Source organism: Drosophila ananassae, chromosome 3R, assembly GCF_017639315.1.
Source record: "Drosophila ananassae strain 14024-0371.13 chromosome 3R, ASM1763931v2, whole genome shotgun sequence".
NCBI lineage: Eukaryota > Metazoa > Arthropoda > Insecta > Diptera > Drosophilidae > Drosophila > Drosophila ananassae.
In genome coordinates this window covers 1,684,873-1,705,655 of record NC_057930.1, presented here as the reverse complement: position 1 = coordinate 1,705,655, position 20,783 = coordinate 1,684,873, and the positions used below count along the sequence as shown (strand labels likewise).

Sequence of the window (20,783 nt, the reverse complement as noted above, 5' to 3'; positions counted from 1 at the left end):
TTTGAAGAGAAAAAAAGTTTTTTCTTTCGAGTGTAGAAGATTTTTTCAAGTTAACGTACATACAACGAGAGTGGGGCGAGACAAAAAGTTAAAAAAAGACGTGTTTTTGACAGGACCTGTTCGCCGCCCGCTGTTCTTAGTGCTAAAAAAAAAATACCAGAAATATTCATGGAGATGAAAACTTTGCTAACCCGCACCGATGAATGTTTTACAGGTTCTAGCAAAAGATTAAAAAATTGTAATCTTCATACCGTTCATGGGTCACTGAGCGTGCAAAACCTTAATTTCCCATGGCACAGTTTTTAATATGGAGGGCAAAATGGGGAAAAGCCGGCAAAGGGCTACTTGCTGAGTTGATAAAACAAACATCATCAATCTTTTTTGGGAACTATTTATTAAATAAAATTCTTTTTTTTTCGAGTACTAGGCTTTAATATAATATAAAAAAAATATTTTTTTAAGTTTGATTATATAGAACTAAAAATTATATCATTTTTTTTTGGACGAAATCAATTGCATCTTATGAATAAAAAAGAAGCTGGTGATAGCTTATCGATCTTTGCCATCTTTAGCGCGAGTCTGTAAAGGCAGGTCCCGGCCACACCTATCTAGTTGCAAATGATGGGTTTTTCTCGCCAGCACTACGAATGGCGGTTGCCAAATCAGAAGAGGGCCTAATAATAATACGATTACGGTGGTAATACGATTAGGAGAAAATCCATAATAATCAAGTCATCAATTGAAAAATAAAGCTTGTTCCGAATTTATAAATTTGTATCTTTTATATTTTATATCAAAATTATTGAAATTGTCAAATTTTTGTAAGTTCGGTAAATTTAAATCTAAAAGCCTATGCCTTTTTAAAGAATTTTGAATATAATTAAATTTTTATTTTCTTTTTCCTTTGTTGATTTTATTATACGTATTGATTTTAATTTGCGTTAGATAATAATCGTATCGTCAGAAACGTTATGATTTTTACCTTCACCAGTATTTTTTGAGTTTACCACTTACGCCAACCCACCCTCAACCTTAAAGGATATTTTAGTCCTTTTTTAGTGCATAGAACAAACAATTAATATTCGTAATTGTACAATTGTAAATATAGTAACAATTGTTTATATCATTACTAACTTTTGCACATTTACGTAAGAAATGTTTCTTTTATGAACTTAATACAATATTGAAACAACGCGCTTGAAAATATTCACAGTCGTGACTTGCAGTAAATTGATTATCTACAAACAGATTTTATTTTGAAAAATAAAACAAATATAGTATTGTAAAAAAACTAATTCTAAGGGTAAGATTGATTTAAATAGTTCAATAAAGTTTTGATATGAATATATTAATAAACACTCTATAGATACATATATATGTATGTACTTATGTACATATGTATATGTATATAATTCGACGATATGGATATTCCTATTACTCCAAAGATTTTTGCAAGCATGGAAAGCAATTTCTGAAAATTTTATACACCGCTCCCATAAAATACAAGGGTATATTGTCTAATGGATAAAAAACTAGCAGGCTGGATGTTGATCTTGCACTTTGGTCCGCATGTTATATGGTTCTGGCACTGGCTCGACGGAGGCTCGAAGTATTTTGGGGGTTTGGCAATTAGCGGTTGCCTTGTTAAGACTTATTTTTATTTAATATCTATAAACGTGGGAACTATGCAACCTTATGAGCATTGACCGAAAACAAAAAAAAAATGTACTAGAAAGAAAAAACAAAGGAGAAAAATTCTGAGAATCGGACGACATTGCTCTCTTTGGTGTTGTTGGAGCTAACCTTGCCTACCCTACTTTGATCGTGCCATTTCAAAATTAAATAAAAGTTTTGACACGTTCTCTTTCGGTTTGGCAAGCGCTACAGAGGCTGGTTTAGGAAATCAAAAATATTTGATTAAAGTAATCATTATAAAATATGTGATTAATTCTATTAGAAACATATCAAAAATGCCATTAGGTTTTTAATTTAAATATTATCAATATGACTAAATTAAAATGTATACTAACAATGCTTTCTATTGTCTGGTTTAAATTGAATAAAATCGTTAAATAAGGTTTCCACCAAAATATATTTTTTCTTTCCCCACTTTTTCTGGTTTTTTCTGTTTAAAGTAAATTTAAATTAACACAACTCTTTACAATTTTTCTAACTCTTAATACTATTCCCTCTCACATTTTTTTTACTTGTGTCAATGTACTCTCATTTGGATCATTTTAGGGCTATGCTACAACTAGCCTCTACTACCGAGAAGGTCCACCGAGTGCTATCGTCCCTTTCGTTTTACGACAATTCCGCAATGGGGCTCCCTCACAGACTTCTCCTGTCGCCTGACATTTCCTGTCTCCTTGACCTTCTGGTTACTTGAATTGATTGATTTTTCTTGATTTTTTTTAGATAATTCGGGGAAAAGTTATGTTTGATTTGGGGTCACGAAGTTCCTATGCTCAATGTAATTTTACGTGCCTGTGAACCGTGGACTAATCAAGACCCAGAGCGTTGTCTCCTTGCCTTTTTGAGCTTGAGCGATGCTGGTTTCAAATTATTTTATTTTTTCCTATTTCACCTCGGACCCATCGCAAAAAACAACGCGGTCCTAGTCAACTCCTCTTCTTTTACGTCCTCCTATTTTACGTTTAATTTTCCCATGGACGCTTACCTAACCGAGTTAGCGTTAAACGTTATGTCGTTATGTAAAGAATTTGATTTATTTTTTCATTTATTTTTAAAAAAAAAACCTTTTTGCTCTTTTTTAAAACACCTAATGTAATCTGCTGCCCAAAAACTATATAGTATGGTGTAAATCCCAGATTTTACCCTTATTTTGCTAAGATTTTAGAAGTCCACGTCTTTTTAGTTGCTGCGAATATAAGCACGAATGCCAGAAATAACAGAGCAAGTTACTTGCTCAGAAGCGTTAGCCTGAGGAGCGTGCACTGCCGTTAAGGTATGTGTGATGCACCAATCCTAAACATTCCTTGGGATTTCTAAGCTACGACCCATTATCGGAAACAATGCTCTCCGGAAAGATCCTCTTCTCTGAGAAAAACGAACTTTCACAAATGGTCTAGCTTAATGAAAATTCCTTTATGCTCGCAACGAGACCTAGGATAAGGGTCTAAAAAATCAATGTAGAGACGCTAGAAAAACCTCTGCCTCTTGATTGCTTTGTCTATAGGTGGCTCTACCAGAGTGTTCAGCGCTTTTAGTCATCGTACAATTTTCAAATGTTGAAATGTAGACTTAATTGTCATTCAATATTGCTAACCAAAAGTAATAATAACGAATCCTTTCCGGAGTTTTTTGAATACCCCCGTGAAAGGCTCTGGGTCGATATCCATCATTAACCCGTTATTAATGCTTAATGCTGTTCATGCTCAACTTTAGACAAAACATCGGGAACAATATTGAGCTTGCCTTGTTGATTCTGAATTGCGAAACGAAAGCCTGTAACTTTAAAGCCTACCTTGTCATGTCCTTGTCTTGTATTTAGATTATCTGCGAGATCCGTGATGACGGTAAATAGTCCCGTCCTTCAACATATGCTCTGAATTTCTTTATGCTTTCTTATATAAGGCTCATTTCGACCCTCACTAGGACTCCCCTCTACTCCGGTTTTACTCGGCGTCTACAGTGCACGAAAAAAGGTTTCGCAAAGGGGTTTGCAATACTGGCGCATTTCCTAGCATAGCATCAACTGATAAAATTTCCGGTACCATCGGGCTAATCATAGAAAGCTTAAGAAGCTAGAAGAAGTATTTGAGTGAAGTTGGGCAGCGGAAAATTGGTAATCGCTGAGGGGATTTTATCTGCTCTTTCCGACAGTCTAGATTTGCTCTTCTCCACATTCAACATTAAGTTTTAATTCTTGGGATCTGGGTTGGGCTACAGTCTCTTAAACTTCCACGTGCTTCTCGAACGCATAGGAAATTACCACGAAATCGTCCAGATATACAAAAACTTTGTCCCTAAGTGATGCCAGTATTAATTTTGTTCATTAACCTCGTCATACTATGTCTATACAGAATTCAAAGGTAATAAGCCAGATCGCGTCTTTCACGTCGAGGATACTTAAGTAATTTGCCTTTGGTATCCTTCTAAGTATGCCATCGATCTAGGGGTACAGGTACGCATCCTTTGCTGTTATGCGTTATACCTTCTTATATCAAGAAAAAAATCTTACTTTGCGGCCTGGCTTTTTGAACCAGTGCGACTGGCGAAGACCAGGTACTGTCGTACTCTTTAATAACTCCTAGTCTAAGCATCCTATCAATCTGGAAGAAATCAAAAATTATTTTCTTATTAATTCGGCTGCTATCAAAACGCGGATAGCTCAACAGCTTATTTTCATCGGCAATGCACCTTTAAGTTAAAAGCCTTTTTAGAGACTTCCTACTGTATATTACTCATTAGACTGTGACGAACATGGTGTAGGTGGATACCGAATGGTTGCATACGTTAACGGCCTACTCAGAGAAGAGGCAAGGGGGTCGGTTACTTCCTAATCAGCATCAATAAAAATTTTTAGACAGAGTTAGGAAGGGGGGTTACAGTCCTTTGGAAGGATACGAAGTTGAGACAGGAAACCTTGCTATTGAAGACTATGGTGGTGAGATTCTTCTGCTTGGGCCCGCCCTACCTGTAAAGAATCAACAACGAATTGTTGCTGGCCCTTACCCATTTAATATGGAATCGTTCAGCTCAGGTGCCCATAAAAATTATAAGTTTACTTCATTCAGAATATCAAAATTCATTACAAAAACATGATTTCTTCTTCTTCAGACTGCATGCTTAACTAAAACCCTACACCTAATGGTTCCTAATTCTACAAAATGAGGTTTAATACAGCTTAGATTAATAAATTGGAATGTGTATTATAAGAATGTGTAGATATAGAAATATATACATATATATATGTAGTACAATTAGGAGTTAAGGTAGAACGTCTAATCAATCATTTGGATATGGACTAACTATTAATAACGTTTCCTATAGAGGCACTGTTTACATGTTCAAGTCGAAAGATTTACTCACTCAACCATCCCTCGAAGAGTCCGCAGGCCTTGAGAGCGAGAGCGCTGGATGTTTTGGGTGTACGGGTTAGATTCGAATTAAATTATGGAGTTTTGATGTACATGTTGCCAAAATTTTATCAATGCTCTTCAGGAAAAGAAGATGAGTCTAGGTTCGATCCAATATAATTTACAAAAAAAATAATTACAAAATTCCGGCTCTGCGCCGGAAAGTGAGGTTATGTCACCTCCACGCTCCTAGGTGGCAAGGTTCCAGCTCAGCTCCTGATCTACTGGTTCGAGTCTGGACCGGTTTCGAGCACGTTTAGGGGCTGATCGAGGAAAGCAGCGGTGAACGGCTGGGCACATCCACGGCCAACGTTCCGCTGCTGCTCCCAGTTCCACTGGTGTACCGTGTTCGGTACTATCCCAATTTCCACGTTGGTGATATTCACTATATAATTTGCGTTATAGACAACTATTCACTTTGGCGTTTTGATCGCAAAAGAACAAGTCAATTAAGAGGACAGATAGACAGATAACAAAATTGACAGATAGACGGGGTTGCCAGATTGTTCGCCTTAACAGCTTTAAAGGGCTGTAACAGCGATCTGTTATCGACTTATTTTATTCGACTACTAACTATCGACTACAGTTTGTTTACATTAGAGCAGGGATGCCCAGTCCCATTGCTCTCGTTCCTCCTTTGTTGTTGGATTGCTCTGTCATATGGGTAGAGCAAAATCATATACGTGTGCTGCTCCCAGTATAGGCAAGGCAAATTACAATAACAATTTTTCGTAGTTTAATAACACTTAAACAGTTTCAACACTTTTCTGGCATTTTGTTGTTGGATTGCCGAAAACTTTTCACTGCAAAAAATCACTTCTTGTTGTGATTTTGGACAGAATGGTTGACTGTGGAACGATGCATTTTTTCTTTGTCGAAAATTTTCTTTGCGAGCAGCAATGTATTATATGTAATATAATAATAAGCGGAAACAAAAAAATTAATTTGGAAAGGCATTTTATTAAATGCTATGCTAAAGTATCTGCGTCACAAGCCGATATGGAAGCGCAGTAAAAAAATTCGAAAAATAATTGAGCATATTGAAAATAATTATAATCCTAAAATTAATTCTCAATTATCCGAAAAAATTTTTTTTTTTTTCTGTTGAAAATGTTACAAAAATTTTTTTCAGTGATACGATAGAAAAAAAAAAAACTATCGCTCATATGTATTTTGTGCTTTTGTGCATAGGTATTGGAATTTGCTCTGTGCATAAGCAGTGCTTGGGCACCCCTGCATTAGAGTTTATCTTCTCTGTTTATTTTTCGTAGTAATAAAAATAATATTCGTACCCTCACAAGCCAACTGTCCATCTATACACGATATAGCAATGCCTATATCTAACAACACTATTCTTAACATTTCAAGGGGGAAACTTCTGTGTAAGGCCAATTGCCTCAATATTTATTCTTAATGCTAGCAATTTCTTGTACCGCATTCTAATAACTTTTTTGTCGAAAAAGTTTTGGCTTCGTTCTTTAAAATTGGCAAGTTTAATATTTGGAAAGTTTCCGGCTTGATATGCCAGACTTTCAATCCAAAATCTTCGAAAGGAGGCTTTACTCCCCTAAGGATGTTCTACCATGCCTGTCTGTCGTTTAAAAACACAAGAGAGTTATAAGCATTAGAAAGACCACAGCCATAATAAAAGATTTTCCTTTTTGCTGCGCAATCTTGGTATCATTGATATTCTTCATTCAGTTCGAAAAGACCTAGGAAAATATACCTATTGTTGGCACCTAGTGCCAAGACGTACTACCCAATCAAGATGCATCAGCAGGTCACGATATACAAGCATCACACCTACTAGCCTATTAATAATGTAACGATAATCATAAGCCAATATCCAATGGCACCGGAAGCGGAATCAGCATTATCAGCGGGAAGAATGACCGACTGACCGAAGCAAGCAAAAACCAGCCAGCGAAGCCGAAATGCGTGTGGAAAGCAGTACATGAACAAACAATCTGAGTCAGCAGATTCAGAGGTGGGTGACCCTGCCATTAACCTTAGTTTTAGCACGTCCATAACATTGACCTTTCTTAGATTTAATGATGTATAATTTAGCATCTTATATAAGAGTTGTTCTTCTGAAATAAAGACAGTTGCGAGAGCAGAGTCAATAGTCTCGTTACTCAGTGTTGAAACTACGGCACTTAAAATTGACCTACTTCATGTGATCCTGTGTAAAACGATTCACAAATTAGGGCTCTCTAAAACCTATCTACTTCGCGTGGCTCCAGTGTAAACGGACCATAAGTAGAATCCGCGGCATACCAGTCTACTTCAAGTGTTGCTCCCGTGAAACGGACCACAAGTAGACCCCGCATTACCTAACCACTTCGAGTGTTGCTCCCGTGAAACGGACCACGAGGAGATCCCGCGGCATACCAGTCTACTTCGAGTGTTGCTCCCGTGAAACGGACCGCCAGTAGGACCGGCCGATAAGGAATCAGCCGAACCACCATACCACCGGTACTTGAGGAAAACCACCCCAGGACTTTAAGCACATCAACTCCAGCCTGATCACAGCAAGCGTCTGGCCAACCCGAGCAGTCCCTTGCAGAATCCAGGTAAATTTAGTCAAGATTATTTACGGTCTTTGACTACGACTCCGGGACCTACCGTTACTCCCGGGAGTTCAAGTTTGACGTAGTTGCCGCATAACGCTCTACGGACGAACACCTATCTCTTCTTTGATTTCTTCTTCCCCAAACTCTTTTGGCTTTAACCTTTTCTAAAAGGTCATTTATTTGTTTTGTAAAATTATATGTTGCTTTTTGTCCCTCATTTGACGGATATCTACATATGTTCTTGAATCCCGGAATCGCTTCATTAATGCAGAACAAAGTTCCTGCTATCTTACCACTTTTACAGATACTGATGACGCCAACAAAAATTCAGAGGCCTTTCCTTCAAATAGTATATTCGCATTTACGGATTAATTTGAGAATTTCCTCTAATGTCTGGAGTGTCAGAGCCTCGACTCTGTAGATAAACACCTACTCTGTTTAATGAGGTTATTTTTGTCTCAACGAAATAATTAAAGAGGTGGTTGCGTGTTATAAACTTTTGAAAACGACGAAAAATAAAGATGCGTGCTGCAAGCATACATAATTCGATATGTATTCAATAAAAAACTTAAGCCTAGAGTATCTATTGCGGCGAAGCGGGGCGAATTCACAAGAGAGCGCAACTGAGCTTTTCTTTCGCTCTCGCTACGCCTTATGCTAACTTATGCTAGACTTCAGTATTTTTCATTAACATATGTATCTATTTTTAATCTAATAACGCTACACCGGCCCCGTTGAAGGCTTCCATCTGGCTTCAACCAACTGGCAGCCTCGACAGCTTGTGAATTGCACTCTTAAACATCGCTCCAGAGCGAGTTCTCACAACGGCGACCCTGACCCTTCCTTCCGCCCCGCCGTGGTTTAAACGATCCTGGCGGTTATCCATTGTTGGAGCGGCTGGTGATCCTCTGGCTGGTGAACCAGGACCAGATCGCCCTTCCTGATTTCCTCCTGCTCCCGATGCCACTTCGACCGCACCTGTAGGCCCAAGACGTACTCCCGGGACCATCGCTGCCAAAACGTTTGCTTGATTGACGAGACAAGCAGCCATCGCCGCAAGCACGCACCCTGCTGGTCCGGGGTCCGCGGTACTGGTGGGGCGATAAGCACACCGCTCGTGAGCCACAGAAATCCATACCACATACGGAGAATGGGCATAAATCTCGGATTCGACCTAGGGAAAAATCTCCCATGATTTGAGTCATCAGATGAGGCTTGCATTAAAAACAGCGTATGCATGACCGTACTATCTGACTGCAGACTTCTTGAGCGTTTACTATCCAAGCACGCTGTCGCAAGAGACTCGCCAATGCTTCATGAAAATTTGACTCGTGCAGCCCAGCCTGAGAAGCTTTATGGACAAATGGATTTAGCTACTGTAGACTTGGGCCAACAACCAGATTTTTTCGAATATTTTTAATTTTCTCTTGATAATCGTGCTCTTGAATTATTTGGACAATTTTATTAAAAGCTTCTTGATATTCGACAGGGTAAGGTACATACACTATCAAAACGAACTATTAATTTTTTACACTTCTTTATAAAGCGAAACACTTAAACGAACACTCGCAGCAGTTTTAAGAGAGAGGAAAATTCTTCTGTAACTTCCATAAATATGAAGTGGAGACCATTGCGATTAATCGCTCGCTAGGTTGAATAGACTTTTTTGGGAAAGGCGTTATAACTTCACCAATTTTCATAATTTTTTGATGAAATTTGTCTCGTTTTATTCAGAATAAATGAGACAACATTGATATGTATCAAAAATGACCAAATTTTTGTAAGTTGTACCGAAAAACTGGCATCAAAATCCGAAAAACACGAATAAAAGTCGAAAACTTCAGTTTCAGGTGTAAAAATTTTGTCCTTTTTGTTCAACAAAATCGAAGATATATTTTTTTTTCAAAAGCTACAACATTTAACTATTGAAAAACACCAAAAATTTTGAAAGCGGTTGAAAAAAACGCGTTCAGGAATTTTTAAGCGCAAAAAAGTCCCGAAAAACGGTTTTTTTTAAATAAATAAAAATTGGAGGGTTCCAAAAATATAAAAAAAATATTTTTGAGTTCTCTTCGACCAGATTAACAACCTACACTATCTCGTTTCACAAGTGTTTTTTCACTGTCGCACCGTGTTATTGATTAACTATTTTCATTTTTCATCGAAATTAAAATTAAAATTTACCTAATTTAATTATTTAAAAAATATTTAAAAAATTATTTTTTTAAAATTAAAATTGGCATTACTTTCGCTTCTTTTTAGAAAATAAATAATTTTATAGAATGGAGAGTAATAAACCCAAACTTAATTCCACGACCCTTCATGATTTAAAAAGAAGATTAAATGTTAAAGATAAAAGCATTCGCCGGTTAGAGGAACGTTTAGAAGCTAAATCACTTCCTCGAGAAACGATAATTTCTAAAGCAAATGAGCCGAGTTGGAGCCAGATGAAGAATCCTGCCCAGCTACTTCAATTTCTGCAACCCCAACTCGAACTTGACTTCCCAGTTTGGCATTACCAAAATATAGTGAAATTTTATAAGTCTTTTCGAGACCTTAGTACACAAAGATGTGAAGATATTATCGAGAAATTTAATCATTTAATTTCTTGCCTCTCTGTTGAAGCCTAAGGAACTATCGAGGCATTCCAGGTCACCGAGAGTAATTATGACAAAGTTATCGCTAGTCTAAAAAGAGTCTATGATAACGAATTTTTCATCTTTGCGAACCAAATAAGTCAATTGTTCAGCCTCCCGAAAATTTCCCAGCCGTCTGCGTCGTCGTTGAGGGATCTCATCGACACTGTGTCATCGATTTATGGATTATTGTTATCCATAGGAGATGACACAAAAATTGCAAACTCTATGATTATATATTTAGTTTTGAGTAGATTAGATCCTGTGGTCCGATTTCGAAAAGGTATTAAATCGTAGGTACCAGCATCTATCCGCTGAAGAGACTGGCAAAACAAAACAGGAGAAAACTGGGTTTAGCAAGCAACTTAATAGAAGTTCGTTGGCTTGCTCCTCTGCTAACGCCAAACCAGCTTGCAGTTATTGTAACGCTCAAGACCATTTTGTGACCCAGTGTAGTCCGTTCGCTCACCTTGCTGTAATGCAAAGGTTTAAGTTTGTCAAGTCAGCATCTCTCTGTCTAAATTGTCTGCGAAAAGATTACACCGTTGCGAAGTGCAAATCAACTACATGTCAAATCTGTGCAAGATCGCATCATAAACTTCTGCACCGATTTACAGTGACTGAAAATAACCACCACCAGAACAGAAAATCCTCCTCCAGAGTTAACGAATGATGGCCCTTTTACTTCACATGCTTTGCATGCGTCGGCTCTAGAAAGGGTATTGTTAGCGACGTCGATCGTAAGCGTTCGAACAAAAAGTGGCGAACACATATTAGCCCGGGCATTACTTGAGTCAGGATCGCAAATGAACTTCATTACTGAAGATCTGCTCAACGCTTACAGATCCGTAGGGAGGAATCGTGCATCAACTTGCTTGGAATTGGTCAATCTAATTCACAAGTTAAGAAAAGATACACACCGTGGTGAAGTCGAGAATCAATGAGTGAGTTTCCGTTCGACTTTTGGATTTTAAAAACAATTTCAGGCTTATCATCCTGACCAGTTAGTGAACGTGAAAGATTGGACCTTACCAAAAAACTTGCCATTACCGATATTTTTATAAACCTCAGCGGATATATATGTTAATTGGAGCTGGGTAATTTTTTCGAACTTTTGTACGTTGGTCCATACTTAAAAAAACGGTCTTTGGATGGATAGTATCGGGAAAATATATGCCAAATTCCTCAAGTCCTCAACCTCATTCTTCTCCTCAAAGAAGAAATATTAGAACTACAATTTGAAAAAATTCTGGGCATTGGAAGAAGTTCCATCTTCTAAAATGATATTGTCGCCTGAGGAACATTACTACAACTAGAACAAAACTACTACAATACTGCCTTCAGATCGATTTAAAGTCAGACTTCCATTTAAGTCGGATCCAAGCGTTTTCGAGATACCCAAACGTCGTTTTCTGTCGCTCGAGAGATGATTATATCGAGATCCGGACTTAAAGAAAATGTATTTTGAATTAGTGGAAGAATACAAATTCCTAGGTCATATGTCCCCTGCAAGCAATGATGTTCTTGCTACTCTACACTACGTAATACCCCACCAGTGTGTCTCACGGCCTCAAAATACAACGACCAAACTACGAGTCGTTTTTGATGCGTCCTGTAAGACATCCACACAGAAATGTTTTAATGATTTGTTGATGGTGGGTCCAACAATTCAGGAAGAGCTGTACTCAACTCTTCTTCGGTTTCGGCTAAACAAATTCGCTCTGATAGCCGACATAAAAAAGATGTATCGCCAAGTAATAGTTAATAAAGCAGATAGCCCATACCAGTTGATAGTGTGGAGAAAAGACCCATCTGAGTCCTTGAAATTGTGCAAGTTCAACACCGTTACATATGGCACTGCACCAGCCCCTTTCCTAGCCATAAGGTGTTTGAAGAGGTTGAGTGAAACCGCGAAAAATAATATTCCCTCGAGCTGCTAAAGTTATTGGATCTGACTTTTAAGTCGACGACATGTTAACGGGTGCTGGTTGTGTGGAGGAGGACAGTTAAGTCCGAAGGAACTCAGGTTCTTCCAAACGCTGGGTTTGAATTGGGTAAGTTTTCAAACTCGCCTGCATCCGAGAGCACCGTTAAGCCAATAACACTTTCGGACTCAGAGCTGACTAAGGCATTAGGAATAGCTTGGGTTCCCAAAGATGACGTATAAATACGAAATTTGAAATTGATACATTCTTTGGAACTAGTGGAACATTCTTTCGGTGACATCAAAGCTATTCGACCACCTCGACCATTCGGATTACACAGTGTTACAAAAATGACAAAAGTGAATGAACTTTTGAAGTGACATAGTAGGAATTGTTCATTGGGTCGAGTAATATCACAAAACCATTTTGAAATATTTCTAACACCCTCAAAATCTTGATTTATGGTTAAAAAACCGTTTTTCGGGACTTGTTTGCGCTTAAAAATTCCAGAACCCCCTTTTTTTCAACCGATTTCAAAATTTTGGTGTTTTTCAATAGTTAAATGTTGTAGCTTTTGAAAAAAAAATATATCTTTGATTTTGTTAAACAAAAAGAACAAAATTTTTACATTCTGAAACTGAAGTTTTCGACTTTTGTTCGTGTTTTTTTCGGATTTTGATGCCAGTTTTTTCGGTACAACTTACAAAAATTCTGTCATTTTGCCACATATCAATGTTGTCTCATTAATTTTGAATAAAATGAGACAAATTTAATTAAAAAATAATGAAAATTGGTAAAGTTATAACGCCTTTCCCAAAAAAAGTCAATTCAACCTAGCGAGCGCTCCGGAGTACCTGTGTGTATAAGACAGAAATATGCTCTTCTGCTTATAGTGCTCCATGGTTTTATTGACTTTTTTTCCCATTGGGAAAGGTGTTATAACTTTAACCAATTGTTCATTATTTTTTAATTAAATTTGTCTCATTTATTCAGAATTAATGAGACAACATTGATCGGTGGCAAAATGACAGAATTTTTGTAAGTTTGTACCGAAAAACTGGCATCAAAATCCGAAAAACACGAATAAAAGGCGAAAACTTCAGTTTCAGGTGTAAAAATATTGTCCTTTTTGTTCATCAAATCGAGATATATTTTATTTTCAAAAGCTACAACATTAACTATTGAAAAACACCAAAAATTTGAAAGTCGGTTTGAAAAAAAACGCGTTCAGGTAATTTTAAGCGCAATAAAGTCCCGAAAAACGGTTTTTTTTTAAATAAATATAAATTGGAGGGTTCCAAAAATATATAAAAAAAATATTTTTGAGTTCTCTTCGAACCAGATTAACAACCTACACTATCTCCTTTCCCAAGTGTATTTCGTTTTTTTTTTTTTTGTCGCACAGTGTAATTATTAATAAAAATTAATCGAATAAATTGATAGTCGAGGCACTGAGTATCTAAAAAATATTTGTTCGCCAATGATACCGAAAACAATATACCTAGGGGGCCCCAGGGGGTACCACTTGTATGTGTGAGTCGACCCTCCAAAGTTAGTGGGTCGTTCATACATTTGGACTCGATTGGGGTACTCTAAATGGGTCAAAATAGGATTTTTCCTACACGTTAAAACAAGGGACATCAGAATTCATTTTAGAGGTATGGTCTCTTGAGCAAAGTTTCTTATTTTGATCCCTAGAATCCAAAAATCATTTGTGCCTAAGTGCATGCAACATACAACAGAGAAGTTTACCGCTACATCTATTTGTATGTACACCAAATAATTTATGCACAAATATATAAAATAATTTTTTGGCTGCAGTTTATATATTTATTTGTATTGTATTAGATATTTATTTATATTGGCAATATTTTAATTAAATTTATATACATACATATAAACTTTATTATTCACTTTAGCTCTACTATTTTGAAGTATTTTGACGTATGCGCTAAGAATTAAAAAAAGGGTGCAATATTCCACCACACGACGGATTTTAATTTGTCTTTTCTCGACTTTAAATTTTTTGCACAAATACCTGCGGTTCTGATTTCGGATCCTTTAATCCTGTTGCTACTTTCCTAGTACAATCGATGCAGGTGCAGCTCTTGGCAGGTGCAATTCTTCCAGTTACTAAAGTTGCTGAATAAAATCCTGCCAGTTGCCAGTTGCTAAATAAAAATGTTGTTTCGCATCGCAGACTTATAATTGTTTTCCTTTTTTTGTTTTTTTTTTATTATATATTCTGTATTGTGTCACTGTCTAGTTGCTAGTTTTCTTCAATTATAATAAAAGGCGCGAAAATGAGCTTTTCTTTCGCTCCCGCTCCGCCCTATGCTAACTTATACTAGACTTCAGTATTTTTCATTTTTCATTCATATATAAACTGTTTACTGAGATTACCTCACACTTTCGAAAAAATTAAAGGTGGCTGTTTACTATAATTTTTAACAACGACGAAAAATAATACACAAGCGTTCGACTCTACGTTATAATTCGCTGTATTTTAACAAAAGAACTTAAGCCTAGCTTATCTATTGCGGCGAAGCGGGAGAGCGCAAGTGAGCTTTTCTTGCGCTCCCGCTCCGCCCTATGCTAACTTATACTAGACTTCAATACAATTCAAAACTTAATCTTCTACATTAATTCTACATAAACTTTCTACAACGACGAAAAATTCAGATGCGTGCACTCGGCTGTACGTTATAATTTGATATGTATTCCATAATAAACTTAAGCCTAGCTTATCTATTGCTAGTTTATCTACTGAGCTTTTCTTTCGCTACCGTTCCGACATTTGCTAACTTATAATAGACTTCAATATTTTTCATTAATATATCTATTTTTAATCTAATAACGCTACATACTCTACTCCTAAAGTGTTTCCTGATCCCGAAAACATTTATTTCCAGTTTGACAAAATGTGTCTCACTTTGTTGGGTCTTTGTGCTAAGTCCGGAATCAATGATCTGGAGCCAATAGGTCTCTATGAAATCGTATACAGCTCCGCTTGTGGAATGTAAATACCTAAGACCTGCTCTAAGGAGGACTTGTTTTATTATAATTTATTAGAATTCCTTTTTTTGTCCTTTGTTGGCCTATATTGCTCATTTGCACTTCAACATTTGTCTGTATAAAGTTTGCCATCCTCTTGGAGAGCACAAATAGTAGCTCGTTTTGCATTTGTTTTATAGCGGCAAAAATTTTAATAGTTATTTGGCTCATTTCTTCTCTTGGTGTATTACTGACTATTTTCTGTTCGTGCCTAGACCGCTTCTGGCTGGTGGAAGCTAAGAAATCCAACTCGCTTCCACTATGCGAAATTGTCTCGAGCCTAGTACAATGCCTGGTTTGAATTGCTGATGCTGAGCTACGAAATAGGTAAATCTATGAGAACAGGAAAAAATAAGAACAAAAGAAAAAATATAAAACTTGTTCGCCTCTACCGTTTAACTTGCGAATCGATCTGTTTTTCTTCGCACCGCTTTGCCATTCACCTAGTGAAACTTCTAGACGCTCGTCAGATTGAGAGGTCTGTTGAAATGTCAATCTCAGTTGGTTATGCATGACGTCAAATTTCGTCAGTTTCACTATAGGTACTCGCAGCTCGTAGATTATACCCTTTCTACATAGTTCCTTTTTGTGCGCCTTTTTGACTTGGGTTTCGATGTCACTTACTTTGAGCGGTTTGGTTGGTTCACTATGCCATTTTTGCCTGTGCATCAAACTACTCAGATACCTTCAGCCATCCCTTCCGGCTTCTGGCTGCTTCGAAGCCATGATGCTTGAAAAACCTCGTAGAAAGTGGTTTGGGGTTATCGCGTCTGATTCTGGCGTTTCCAGTGGTACAGGTTTCCAGTTAATGGCACTAACCACACAATATATAGACTTCTCATTTCTTACAACGAAAATGGACGCAAAAATTTCTTGCGACAGGCCCCCGGAGGCCCCAGAGAGAATCTTACTCTCATTCTTACGCTCAAATTCTCTCTGAACGTTTTTGGTTGTTCAGTCGCTGAGAGGCGCATCATCAAGAAGGTTGCTCTGCGGTTAAACTGATCATTATATGTATGCGTGCTAACACATTCACATACACTGTTTCATATGTGTGCGTTCGACTTCGTTTTGAAGCCAGCTAAAATTTTGGATTTTTGTAACATTTCAGGCATGCTACCCTTTTCTAGTATTTCCACCAGAAGGGATCCGTTCCCTGGCCCCTTCCATGTGAGGCGCTCCTGGTGGTATAAACGACCATTCAATTTCTGGGAGATTATTCTCTATCTTTTTTATCTCCATATGTAGAAGGCACCTTGGAAGTTTGTTCCGTTGTCGGATACAATTCGCCCTTCTGGCAACGAACGTCTCCAGCACTAGCATGAATGCATCTGAGGACAGAGAGTGGATCAACTCTATGTGTACGGCTCAGACTTTGACGCACGTAAAGAGTACTCCCCGCTTCTCTGCTTATCTTCCCACGTTAATTTCCAGTGGTCCGAAAAATTTCTGTGTTTGTGAACGATAGCTCGTTGATTGTCAAGCGTTTCATCGGTTTGGGAAGAATCACTGGTCTTCTTACACGTTGGTTACCTATTCTGTCGCTACGGTCCCCGAGCAAAGACGTGACTTCGTCTAAATATGGTCATTATAGGTCAAAACTTGAAAATTCTGCTTCTTCTACCAATTTTAATGCCTGTTCTAAGAAGTGCGATTTCCTCCTGCTAAGCGTCCTGTTCTTTAAATTCTATTATAAACATCATTGAGATTCCCAAATTCTTAGGCTCTTTTTAAATCTTCCGAAGTCAATTAATTGTTGCAAATGTATCACAAAAATCGCATCGTTGCTTTAGTCGCCTTTGTGTGTCATGGATATGAATCTCTTCTAGATTATGAGATCGAATTCTGTGACCTTGGAAATTCAGCCTTGGAAATTATGATTCACACAGGTACGGTGGTCCTATAAGCCATCTTAATCAACCTTTAAATTTAGATTCCTTGGTCCATTTGTACCATCGTCTGTGATGTTCATCGATCGGTACCCATCTCTTCTCTGTGGTCTCCGAACTTCACAGGATTTCCCCTACCCGCAACGGCTACAACTTCCGCGCGTCAGAAAGTAACCAATACAATACGTTTTTTTGAGTTGGTCAAGAATACGCGTTTCACACCCTTCGAATCACGACTAATTCAGCTAATTCATTAAATAAGTCCTTGGAACAGATATCGGCTTTATCGACGCGTCTCTTTTCTTGGATCCTAAAATCGCACATTTCACGGATCATGTGTATTTTGTTTATTTTAATCCGTAGGTAAGCGACTGCAGAAAATGCTTTTATGCTGGCGTCTAGGAAGACATATAATGGAAATATCTGATGTTTAATGTGTCAAACCTTTATAAAGTGGATGTGTTGAAGCTGCTTCTTTCAAAGGTTCTAGAGGAGGCCGTCCTCTTCTGTGACATGTTCGTCCCAGCCAGTCGCGGATCTCCAAACTGTTTGAAGAATTAACTTCGTGGATCAAAACATGACCATACTTAAAATGGTTATTTTCTTGTCTCCTGATTATAGTGTAGCTCGCCTCTAAGCTCTAAGTTTATAGGTGAATAAGAAATTCGTCAGTTTTCGGGTTCCAAACCTTAAACTTTTTTTCGTTTGGGTTCATTTTAAATCTTCACTGAGCCCTTGGGCTTATCGACGTGTCCTGTTAAGTTTTGCATCACCTTTCTGGATTTGGATATGTATCTTCTCATCTTGAAACCGCCTTTTCGACGTATATCTTAGACCTCAGACCACCTTAGCGTGTGTTCTTTCTGATATGAAGCCATCCGTAGGTATTCTGTAATATAGCTTCCACCGCTTCTAGGTACTTGAATATAAATTGCTTGGCGTTCTTGTCGCAGACATATATTTCCACTGTTGATTAATGATAACGAATAATGGCAAATGGCAGGAACATCTCTTGTATGAAACATCGTTCTTTTCTAATGTACGTTCATATCAAGTTTCTTCGTATCTTCTCAGTTGATGGCTTACAAAGTTTCTGAGTTCTTGTTCCATGCGCGACTCAAGGCATTTAAGTCGTCCGATCGCCGTCTACAACGAAGACGATAACTTCACTTCGTCGTATTGCCGAAAAAAACTGTTTTCTACCGCTTTGATCTCTGCATCTTGTTGATTGCGTTTTTTCCTTATTGAGTCTCATGAATAGATCTTCCCCAGCATGCTTTCTAGATGAAGGTCGTGGTTGCATTCGCAGACGTCCATTGCTCGGCGGTTCTCCCTCTCGGGGAACGAGAAAGCGAAGACGACGTGAAACGCAACGGTTCTCGGAGAGTCAGCGCGGCCGTGCACGACAGGAGCAGGAGAAAGCGGAGACAATGTTGAAACCAATGGTTTTCAGAGGGACAGCGCAGCCGTGCCTGAAAGGAGCAAGAGAAAGTGGAGACATCGTGGAACGTGACGGCCCTCGGAAGCGACCATGTTTAGAAAGATCGGTGGAGGAGAAACTCTATCGAAAGGGAAGGGGGTTCGGAGTGGGGCGATCCCTGGAAGGCAGCCGGTGCCAGGATCAAGAGGAACATATTGCCAGGATCAAGTTGGATCGAGGGGGTAGAAAAAGAAAACCGCCAACGGGAGTGTGGCGTGATACTGGAATAAAGGATTAACGGCGGGAACCGAATCAAGAAGGATTAACGGCTGGATTCAAATCAAAGAGGAATCACGGGCGCCTCGGGCGCTATATAGGAAGACCACTGAAGCGATTCGGGGCCGAGTCTTCTAGGGAAGCTGGTAGTATTGAGTTGGATGACCACCTATGGAGAGTTCGACAATCAACCAGGAAAGTTTGCTAGGAAGGGCCCCCGAGAGCGCGAGTATATATAAGCGAGTGCAAAAGGATCCTCGGCTTAACTTGGCATCCTGTCCGGCGTTTGCCTGGGGGGTGTGCTTATTGACGAGCAACCCGAATCAGGTGCCGGCCACACGACTGGAAGACAAACGTTCGCGGCAGAGCCGACCAGAAGCAACTGGAGGAGACGCAAGAATCTAACGGAGGAGCTCGGGCAATAAATTCGTTGGAAAATTCCCATCATCTCTGCGAGCTAGTTACTGCAATTGTTGCGAGCATAGTATAACAAAAAAGGTTATTCGGCGCCTTTCGTTCCGTAGACTACGAAGGACACGTTTCTAAATAGGGTTGCTCATTTGCTAGGGAAGAACTATTGAACTCTCTTCTGCGTCGGTTCCTCTCCTACTAGCCTCGTGTACCTCTTCTTATGCATCCGTCCAGTTAGCACACACTTACAGTTGTCCAGTTCATCTCAAGGGCCGCTAATGCCAAACTAACCTAGGCTTCTCAAAGCGTTCTTGCTTGACTGCTTCCTGTACTCTGAGCTGATATAGGAGTTTTGTCTGGTAAATTCGATCCTGCTTCTTCGCCTAGATTCCTATTCGTTGATCCAATGCCGATGACCGCCATCCATCTTGTTATTTCTGATGACTCCGTCTCACTGCGTGGTAGCTCAAATTTTAGGTTATTAACGAACCTTGTATGAAGCTCACGTGAGTCTGCTGTTAGGTTAGACATACTCACTTGGTCTCTAGTCTCTCGATCCTTAGTGATCCCAAGTATTTTAAGACATTGGACCGTTTGCCAATGTGTCCGCCTAGGTGGGAGTCCGAACGACTTTTGAGTAGCTGAATTTTCCAAGATTCTCGGTCTTCAGTTGCATTCGCCTCTTTATGGGTAGTATCATTGTCTCATTGTATGGATCTTTATCATTGTAATGATGAAACTACGACGTAACACTAGTGAAGCTTAAATAAATGGATATTATTTATATAGTAGAGTTAAAATCATTTGAACCGGACAAAAAAGTTGATTAAAAAATAATGCAAAGTGCGAAGTTCAAAGGAATCGCAAATGTTTTCAAAGCTAGAGATCAAGGAAAAAGGCTGGACTCTATTATTGACAAAAGAATAGAAGGAGCTTTGATCATTACGAAAGTTGAGCTTACATTTAATTAAGTAAAGGTAAGTAAATTTGTTTTGAATATATTAGTTGTGTGCCTGGAGAAAAAAGGATCCTGACCTGAAGGATCATGAAATGTATGCATTGGGAAAATTTTGTGATCAGAGACAGAGGAATTTCGCTCAATTTACTCAGAATACTTCAAGCATTTGGTAGCAATATGAAAATACACTATTATTCAGTTTTTCAAGAGCAGCTTTTGCAGAGCTGGGACACTAAGAGTCTTTGACAAAAAATGTATGAATCACAGTATCAAGTTCTTTTTAAGGTAGGAATTAGGTAAAACTATTTTGAAATAAAGTATACTACGCGTATGTTTAAAATTAATCTTAAAAAACAGTTAATTTATTATTATTCTGATATTATTCTGAGTCATATCCCCCCCCATATCAAAAAACTATCTACGCCACTGATCCACAGTGGTATTCGGCATGAGCGGGAAATAAATTGGGCGTTAGAGGGAGCAACCGCATAAGGCGTAAGCCAGAAGATCTTATTTCCACGGTGCCACGTCCGAGATAG

At 38.4% G+C, this 20,783-nt stretch overlaps 1 protein-coding gene across 1 annotated transcript in view; it reads left to right on the top strand.

Annotated features, from left to right (window-relative positions):
• The first annotated feature begins 923 nt into the window (after nucleotides 1–923).
• The window catches only part of LOC26514765, a 113,916-nt gene continuing 94,056 nt past the window's right edge, over nucleotides 924–20,783 (top strand). Inside the window, 1 exon segment of the mRNA XM_044716066.1 lies at nucleotides 924–1,303. The gene's annotated coding sequence lies outside the window, so the exon portion shown is untranslated.